We start from the raw sequence: 9,493 nt of genomic DNA, 5'->3' as shown, positions 1-9,493 counted from the left end.
TGTCATTTTAATTTGCATCTCTCTGATGATTAATAACTTTGAACATTTTTTCATATGTCTCTTGGCCAACTGTATATCCACTTGGGAGAAATGTCTATTTAGGTCCTTTGCCCATTTTTAATTGAATGGTTTGTCTTCCTTTTGTTAAGTTGTATGAGTTCCTTATATATTTTGGATATTAACCCCTTATCAGATGTATCATAGGCAAATATGTTCTCCCATACAGAAGGCTTCCTTTTCATTTTGTTGATGGTTTCTTTGGCTGTGCAGAAGCTTTTTATTTTGATGTAGTCCCATTTGTTTACATTTTCTTTAGTTTCCCTTGCCTCCCCAGAAGATGTATAGGCAAGCATACCACTATAAGAAATGTCTGAGATTTTGCTGCCTATGGATTCTTCTAGGATTTTTATGGTTTCACGACTTACATTTAATTCTTTTATGTATTTTGAGGTTATTTTTGTGTATGATGTAACTTGGTGGTCTGGTTTCACTTTTTTGCATTTATCTGTCCAATTTTCCCAACACCATTTACTGAAGAGACTGGCTTGACTTCATTGTATGCTCTTGCCTCCTTTGTCAAATATTAATTGAGTGTAAAGGCTTGGGTGGATTTCTGGCATCTCTGATTTCTTCCATTGACCTATATGGCTGTTCTTGTGCCAGTACCAGGCTGCTTTGATTATAGTGGTTTTGTAGTATAACTTGATATCTGGTAATGCGATCCCTCCAACTTTTCTTCTTTCTCAAGATTGCTATGGCTATTCAGGGTCTTTTTGGTTCCATATAAATTTTTGAAGGATTTGTTCTAGATCTGTGAAATATGCCATTGGTATTTTAATAGGGATTGCACTGAATCTATAGATTGCTTTGGGCAGTATGGAGATTTTAATGAACCAATCCATGAACACAGTATATTCTTCCAATTGTTTATATCTCCCTCTATCTCTTTTTTCAATGTCTAGTAGTTTTCCCAGCATAAGTCTTTAACTCCTTAGTTAAGTTTATTCCTAAGTATCTTAATTTTTTTGTTGTTGTTGCACTGGTAAATTGGATTTTTGTTTTTAGTTTCTGTTTCTGAGAATTCATTATTGGTGTATAAAAATGCTATCAATTTCTGGCTGTTAGTTTTGTATCCTGCTACATTGTTGACTTTGTTAAATCTAGTTTCTGGTGGAGTCTTTAGGGTTTTCTATGTACAATATAATGTCATTTGTGAATAATGAGAGTTTTACTTCCTCCTTTCCAATTTGGATGCCTTTTATGTTTTCTTTTTGTCTGATCACTGTGGTAGGACTTCCAATACTACGTTGAATAAAAGTGATAAAAACAGACATCCCTGTCTTGTTCCTGTTCTTAGGGGAAATGGTTTTAGTTTTTGCCCATTGAGTATGATGTTGGCTGAAGGTTTGCATATATGGCCTTTCTTATGTTGAGATATGATCCCTTTATTCCTTACTTTGCTGAGTGTTTTTCTAAAATATGGGTGTTGAATTTTGTCAAATGCTTTTTCTGCAGCTATTGATATGATCATGTGGTGTTTATCTTTCAGTTTATGTGATGTGTCATGTTTATTGATTTGGAAATATTGTACCAGCCTTGTATACCTAGAATAAATCCCACTGGCTCATGGTATATGATCTTTTTAATATGGTATATTGATAGATCTGATTTGCTAATTTTTGTTGAGTATTTTAGCATCTATGTTCATCAGGGATATTGGCCTGTAATTCTCTTTGTAGTGTCTTTATCTGGTTTTGGAATTAGGATAATGTTGGCCTCCAAAAAAGAGTTTGGAAGTGTTCCTTCCTCTTGGATTTTTTGGAATAGTTTCAGGAGGAGATGTATTAGTTCTTCTTTGAATGTTTGGTAAAACTCCCCTGTGAAGCTCTCTGGACCAGGGCTTTTGTTTGCCGGAAATTTTTTGCTTGCTGCTTCAATTTCATCAGTTGTTGTTGGGCTATTTAGGTTTTCTGCTTCATCCTGATACAGTTTTGGAAGATTGTATTTTTAATGTCTTCTTTTGTAGCTGTTTACTTATTAAACTGATATGGCAACTGAGAATTTTAATTGTTGATTCAAATTATGGAATATAGAAAAGGTATAAAGGTTGTTATGTCCTCCATATTATCTAAAGCCATTTTCAGTTCTTAGTTTTAAAAATAAAAATCTCAGCTTTTTTCCTTGTCCATACTCTGGTTAATATGTAAATGTAATTATAAAGACTCACAAAAACAACAAAATTTACCACTAATATTGTTTTAGTGGCTTCTAGACACTCAGAACATGTGTTTAATGCATATTTTGTTTATTTCTCAATAACATGTTGATGAACATGTCTGTTACCTATTGAATAATCTCTTTAAAATGCCCATCTTTGATTATTTACTCATAAGATTACATTCCCTTTTTAGAAATAATTTTCAATTCTCAGAAGATAAACCCATGGGATTCTAGAACAGCTTTTGCTTGGAATGTGATTTCCCCAGTGATGGTGTCCAAAGGTTAAATAAGAACAAGTGAATAGATGTAGACAATGAACAAGGATGTTTTAAAACCAAGTCCTTATTAATACATTCTTGAATGCCATTAAATGAGCGATGAGGCAGATATACCAGGCTAAGGAATTAATGGCTACCAAGGTTACAGGGTGGTCCATTGAGTTGAAAGATGCTAGAATTTAATAAAAGAAAATGACAAACTATAAAAGGTAATTTATATTTTTTAATGGGTCACTTTTACATATTTTTAATGGGTCATTGTGGAAGCATTAAAAAAATTAGAGCCAATAGGGATATTTGACTCTGGCATTTGACATTGAATAGTGAATAGTGAGAAATTCTTGTGCAGGAGCTTCACCTGTGTGAGTTTCAGCTTGGTCAGCTATAAAATGCAATTAAGATCTAGTCTGTTTATCTCACATTATGATGATTAAATTTAATTATGTACATGGAAGTGTTATGTCAACTAAAAAGCCCTGAACAAATGTGTAGTTTTGGTGGCTGTTCAGTGAAAATTGATTCTCATTTCCCTAAAAGCAATTTAAATTCTTAAATCAAATGTTCAATGTTGGCATCTTTACTTTTCCAAGGTTAAAATGAGCAATTTAATCATTTAAACCATGTTAGACTACATGTAGACTTTTTTTAATGTCATAGATTTTTAACTGCTCTAACTCAGAAAACAGAAATAAGTTGATGTGCAAACCTTAAAACTATAAATATTTTCATCAAGCTTGTTGAAAAATGACTATGTCATACTTTAGGAAGGTGTAAACTTAATTTTATTTGAGTAATTTCATAGTAGAATCTATCACCAAGTAATTGTTAGTTGAAGAATTAAACAAGAAAAAGCCTGACACCAGATCATACAACTCCATAAGAAAGTAAAAATTCTAAAATCTCACTCATTAGTTTTCAAGAATAAATTGCAGTTACATAATTTAAAAATACTACTAATTGATAGTAAGAAAGACTTGTCAAAGGGGCTACTGAAATCAGCCATTTTTTAAAACTTTATAAGCTAACTAGAGGCCTGTTGCATGAAATTCATGCACTCGAGGGGGCCCCTCAGCCCGACCTGCGCCCTTAGGGGAGTGGGCCTAAACTGGCAGTTGGACATCTTTAGGGCTGCTGTGGAGGCGGGAGAGGCTCTTGCCACCATCGCTGCACTTGCCAGCCATGAGTCTGGATTCTGGCTGAGTGGCGCACCCCCTTTGGGAGTGCACTGAGCACCAGGGGGCAGCTCCTTTGTTGAGTATCTGCCCCCTGGTGCTCAGTGCGCGTCATAACAACCGGTCATTCTGCCACTTGGTCGATTTGCATATTAGCCTTTTATTATACAGGATAAGGAAATCACTGAAAAAAGCTTCCCTTGTGTTCAGTCTTTTTGACTTACATTTTATTCTGTAACCTCCCATTGACTCTGCCTTTAGCATTTTAAATATTTTATTTAACATTTTATCAGCTGAATGTCATATTATATTGGATTTTAATTTTTATAGAAGCCAAAGTATCAACCAACATTTTAATCTATTTATCTAAATTATTATTTTTCTCATTAAGACTATCAATTAGATGCTTTTAGCTGCAAGTAACAGAAAGTATAATTCATTTATTATCGCACGTTAATGTGATAGGACAGGCTCCAGGGTTGATTTGTTAGCTTAATTATGTGTTAAAGGGCTTGGCTTCCTCTCATCACCAGTATGTCATCCTTGGTATTGGCTATTCCCTGAGGAGGGGAAGAGAGGGTAATAAGTGGCTGCAGCACTTCCAAACATTCAGAATTATTGGGAAGTCTTATTAAATCATGGATTGCTGAATGCAACCCTCAGAATCTGATTCAGTAGGTCTGGTGGAATCTACGAATTTGCATTTCTCCTAAGTTCCCAAGTGATACTGATGCTGCTGGTAGTGGGGCCACACGTTGAGAAACACTCACTTGAATGATCCTGGAGGGGAATGGATATTTGAGGAATCATTGGTAACATTCATTACCCGATGTACTTTGTCATTTGGAATATAACAGAGTTCCTTTTATTCTCCTTATAGGGCCTAATGACCATTTCAAGTTTGTCAGCTTCCTGTTAAACATTCCAGAGTGGGACACTGTTCACTTAGAATACCAATATTTCTAGTAATTGATGTAGCAGTTTCTTAGAAAATAGTTTTGCACTCAACTGTTTGAAATGGGGAATGGTTGGGCTGATTCAAGCCCCAAATTTGCATTTGAGTTTGTTTCTGGATTATAGAAAGTTTTTTTTTTTTTCCAGAATCCTCCTTTTCTAATCCCCCAAATATATATTTGGCACATTAAATTACTTTTACTATCTTCTGAAATAGGCTAAACAATGCCTTTTAAAACCAAGAAAGCAAAAATAAAGTTGCCTGAAGGTATATTGTAAATCTTAATTACTTTTCCACCTGATCTATATTTGTAGTGATGGAGTTTCTGACCTAAAGGTTTCTGTGCTGTGGATCTCCCTCACTAATCTATTACCATAATGATATTTTTTGTGCTTTATTTTTTCTCATTTGTTCTCACAATAGGAAGCACAGAAGAGAGAAAATTTCTGCAGGGGGCCCGGAAAGACATGGGACAATTTAGGCAAAGATGCAAGCTTTGCAAAAAATATTTGACTTCTAGAAAATGGTGGGGTAGAAAACTTCAGTGAAAAATGTATCACTTTGGAGGTCTGAGGAAATGCAACTATTTCCAATAGTCTTTCAGACACCAATGTGCCGCAGAGTAAAGAAAAATCGAAAATGTTTCCGATGTGAAATTGAAAACACATTTAAATGGAAGGAGGAGGTCTAGACTGTTACTGCAAACACAGCAGGGGGGCAGGAGACATGACATGGAATCTGTTCAATAGTTTCAACTTTTTGTGAAAACCAATCCATCAGCAAGACTCAAATTTAGTAGAAGATACTGGTCAGTGGCAATTTAATTTACTTGGCTATTCTAAGGCCTGTTGCTTATATATAGTCTTCTGGTTGTCTTGTCCAAGAATTGAGTAGATTCCTTGATCCCTAAGGTAATAACTGATGACTGTGCTGAAAACTACAATGTTTTTGATTTTGTCAGGCATTGATATGCATGCCATTAAAATCCAAAGCACAAGCTTAGCTAAAATTTCCTACATACATAGCAGCAGCCACCTCAACATTATCGTTTAATTTCAAATCGTTACCTGGGCTTACAATCTAGGTGTGAAATTTCATCTGATCTGGGCAGTGCTCAATATTTAACACATCTTAAAATGATTATTGTTTATTCCTGTTCAGTTCAAGCTGTCCTAGTTAACTCCTTTGTAGTTTGGAGATGTGAATTCATTTTAAACCTTTGAAAACTTCTTGGTTTTTCTTGCTTTGCAGGAAAGTAGAAGCTCATGTTTTAGCTTTACCGTAGGAAGCAAATAGCAAAGTCAAAGGTGGGATTATGTTTATTCATTCAACAGCAATTATTTATTTATGATGGCCATTTTCCAGATTACTCATTTATTCAACAGATTTGTATTACATACTAGAGGCCCGGTGCACAAAATTCGTGCACGGGAGGGAGGGGTGTCCCTCAGCCTGGCCTGCACCCTCTCGCAAACTGGGACTCCTTGGGTAGGGTCCCTAGTCCTGGCTGGTGATCAGGGCCTGTTGGGCTTTCCTTCCCTTGGCTGTCGGCAGCTCCCCCTGCTTCTGCCACTGCTTACCATCTGTGCAGTGCTGCCCCCCCGCCCCCTGCCACTGGTCGCCTCCCTCTGCGGGTAACAGGCGTGGGGTGCGATTGCTTGGTTGGCCTGGGCCTCCTTCTACGGGGCGATCACTGGCCGGCCCCACCCACTCGCTGCAGCACCGCCAGCCGGGTAGCCTGGGGTGATTGATTGCAGAGCCCCCTCATTGACCGCCCTGCAGAGGGTGGCCTGGGCCTCCCTCTGTAGGGCAATCATGGGGCGAGGGCGGGGCCCCCAAACCAATCGCATCACACCCGCCTTGGCTGGCCTGGCGCCAGTGCGTGTCATAGCGTGGTCATCCGGAAGGTAGTCCGGAGGGTCGTTCTGCGGTTCGGTCGATTTGCATATTATGCTTTTATTATTATAGATTATTACAGACAAGTGTTTTGGGGCCAGAGATAAATAATGCTAGTTTTAAAACTAGACAGAATGATTGCCCTATAGAGGGAGGCCCATGCCACCCTCTACGGGGCGATCACTGGCCGGCCCCACCCACCTGTTGCAGCACCACCGGCCAGGTAGCCTGGGCCTCCCTCTTTGGGGTGACTGATCATGGAGCCCCCCCATTGATCGCCCCGCAGAGGGTAGCCTGGCCCCCCCTCTCTAAGGGATCATGGGACGATGGCGGGGCCCCTTGACCATTTAATTTCATTTTAAAATGTTTTTAAATGAAAACATTTTTATCTCAAGAAATCTTGGGGTGTATGTAATATGCTATGACTATTTGCCATGGAAATAACAAAGTCCAGAGTTGACTCTTGGACATAAGACTCCCACTCACTTTGCTCTTTTTCCTTTCCTTTCTTATCCTCATCTGCACTCCCATCTACCCTCATCTGCAACCCAGGATCAGTAGCACATACCAAAGATCCCAAATATCACTGCAGGCTCAGAACCCAGTGAATGGAGAAACTGAATCATTCTTGAAATGAACTTCTTTAAAAATAAAAATTAAAAGAGTACACTTTAAATTCTCTAATTTCTTCTGCTCAGTTTCATCAAATATTAGAATGCTAGCAAGTGTTGAAGTTATGGAATATTGTAGGCTGATAAAATATTTGGAAAATATTTGGATATCAATGTATGTTAAAAACAACCAAACACAGGTATCTCATTTTTTTAGTCCATTTGATTTTTTTTTTCTTGCTCCCAGTTTTTATTCTACCAAGCAGATTTATAGCAATTCTGCAGGTGGTAGTTAGACACTCATTTCATATACTTCTTGTAATAAGACTGTATTTCCCTAAACTTGACCCTTAGCATGTCTTTTATTCTATGAAAAGAAAAATACTTGTTCTGTTGGAGTAGGTTAGCTTAAATAAGTAGTGTTGTATCTTTACATGCTTTTAAAATATCAAACTTTAAAAAATGATAACTTCTTTTCCATCAGCTAGGTAAAATTCCTTAACTATTAACCATGATACTTAAAACAATGTTAAAAGATTTTTGAAATAAGACTCTGAGAAATGATTTAAACATAACCTTTTTGAAGTTAATTTTTAAATCCTAAGGGGCCACATATTCCTTTATTTTCCAAGTTTATAAAAAACGCTGGCAGCCCTGGCCGGGTAGCTCAGTTAGTTGGAGTGCTGTCCCAATTCCCCAAGGTTGTAGGTTCAATCTCCGTGTGGAACAACAAATTGATGTTTCTCTCTCTCTCCCTTCCTCTATCTCTAAAAAAAAAAAAAATACTAGCTATCAAATTTGATAGAAAAACAAGATGCCTCATATCCTTTGTATAAGGCAGAGCATAAATAAAAGTACAATATCATGTTCGTTCTTCAATCTTCCCTATTTGTAGTATTTCCCCCAAGCAGAGATGCCTGACAAACTGCTCCTCTTTTGCTCATATATGACCATTTTTTGCATCAAATATATTTACTTTGGTAGGCTAAATATTCAGAATAAAGTGAGAGCAGACAAGACTTTTAAAGCATTGATTTCTAAAGAGGCAACTTAAACAAAATACATTTCTTTGCCATCAATCTCATTCTAGCTAGCTAACAGTCCATGCTTTTGCTTGCTTCCCTGTATGATACTCTTATACTTTTATAGTGCTTTTAATTTACAACATGACTCACAGGCCATACAAAATTAACTTAAAAATTAGCCTGCTATATTTGGTCAAACATTTAATTAACTCACCCCTAATGCCTTGGCAGGGCCAGACCAAATGATTTCAAGGGCCTTATATGGCCAGCAGGCCGGACAATCCCCACCCCTGGAATAGAGGATCACTCTGCAGAAATACGTTGATAAGGCTCAAGGATCAGCTAAGTGGTTGAACCAGTTACCTTTAAGGTTTTTGCTGCTCCCAGGCCTAGGACTTTGTGAGATGATTGACAGTGGATCAAGAGTGAAGTATGTAGCAGTTTTTCTGGACAAAGGTGGTTTTATCCATTTTTTTTTTTTTTGGCGTTCAAAAGTTAGGCAATCAAAAGTAAAATTCCAGTGTAAGCTACTTTAGGTATCAGTCATGGAGTAATACATCTGTGGGAGAGTTAATTATGAATGCAGGGCTAATGCCAGGATATTGTAGTAGACAACAGATAATTCTGAAAGGGTGCCTTAGGTAAAATGTTTGCGCTAACTAAAGCAATCCAATAGCAAATTCTGTAGTGAAATGACCCTCTATTTTGTAAGATCATGCAAATATCAAATAATGTCTATATTACGTACATTTCCTACTTTAGAAGCTTTATGTCTTTAATGCAGTGCTGTAGTGTTAAGGTTCAACAAGTATAGTAACTAATAATCATTAAAAACTGATTACAACATTAAGCAAGTAGCACACTCATTGTACAAAATCGTAGGCTTATAAACAACAGATGAGACAAAAATTTTGCAAGCCAAAGGTGGGGCATAGAGAGTAACTCTTGAGACTAGAAATCGATTTCATTCTGATGTTTATGGTTTCACTTTTGAAACTTAAAGTGACCTTGCTGAATAAAACCTCAATGTTTGCTGAAAGAAAAGTCAATGTAGAAAGCTGTCCAGGATTTTTGACCATAGACGAATACCACTTACTGGGGACAAAACCAAGGAAAAAAGAGCCAACCCCTTTATTTTGGACACTGAACATGTGGTCAGAGAGCACATTGGCATATGTTATCGGGCCTGAGATAAGGGCTAAAAAAAAATTATATTTATTTTTTTTGGTAATCCTCACCCGATCCGTTCATTTGTAGAGAGAATGGAAAGGAGGGAGAGAGAGAATAATGGATGTGAGAGACACACATCGACTGGTTGCCTCCCGCAGGCGCCAGG

General features: G+C 37.4%; 1 protein-coding gene and 1 long non-coding RNA gene across 5 annotated transcripts in view; one reads left to right on the top strand and one right to left on the bottom strand.

The window, feature by feature from the left end:
• ATP2C1 (ATPase, Ca++ transporting, type 2C, member 1) overlaps positions 1–9,493 on the top strand; it is a 124,241-nt gene that overhangs the window by 12,501 nt on the left and 102,247 nt on the right. The gene's annotated exons all lie outside the window — the stretch shown is intronic.
• LOC106725653 overlaps positions 1–9,493 on the bottom strand; it is a 35,919-nt gene that overhangs the window by 25,409 nt on the left and 1,017 nt on the right. The gene's annotated exons all lie outside the window — the stretch shown is intronic.

Source organism: Myotis brandtii, unplaced genomic scaffold (genome assembly GCF_000412655.1).
Source record: "Myotis brandtii unplaced genomic scaffold, ASM41265v1 scaffold18, whole genome shotgun sequence".
NCBI lineage: Eukaryota > Metazoa > Chordata > Mammalia > Chiroptera > Vespertilionidae > Myotis > Myotis brandtii.
The sequence above is the reverse complement of the archived record's forward strand: the minus strand, read 5'-3'. Positions and strand labels throughout refer to the sequence as shown.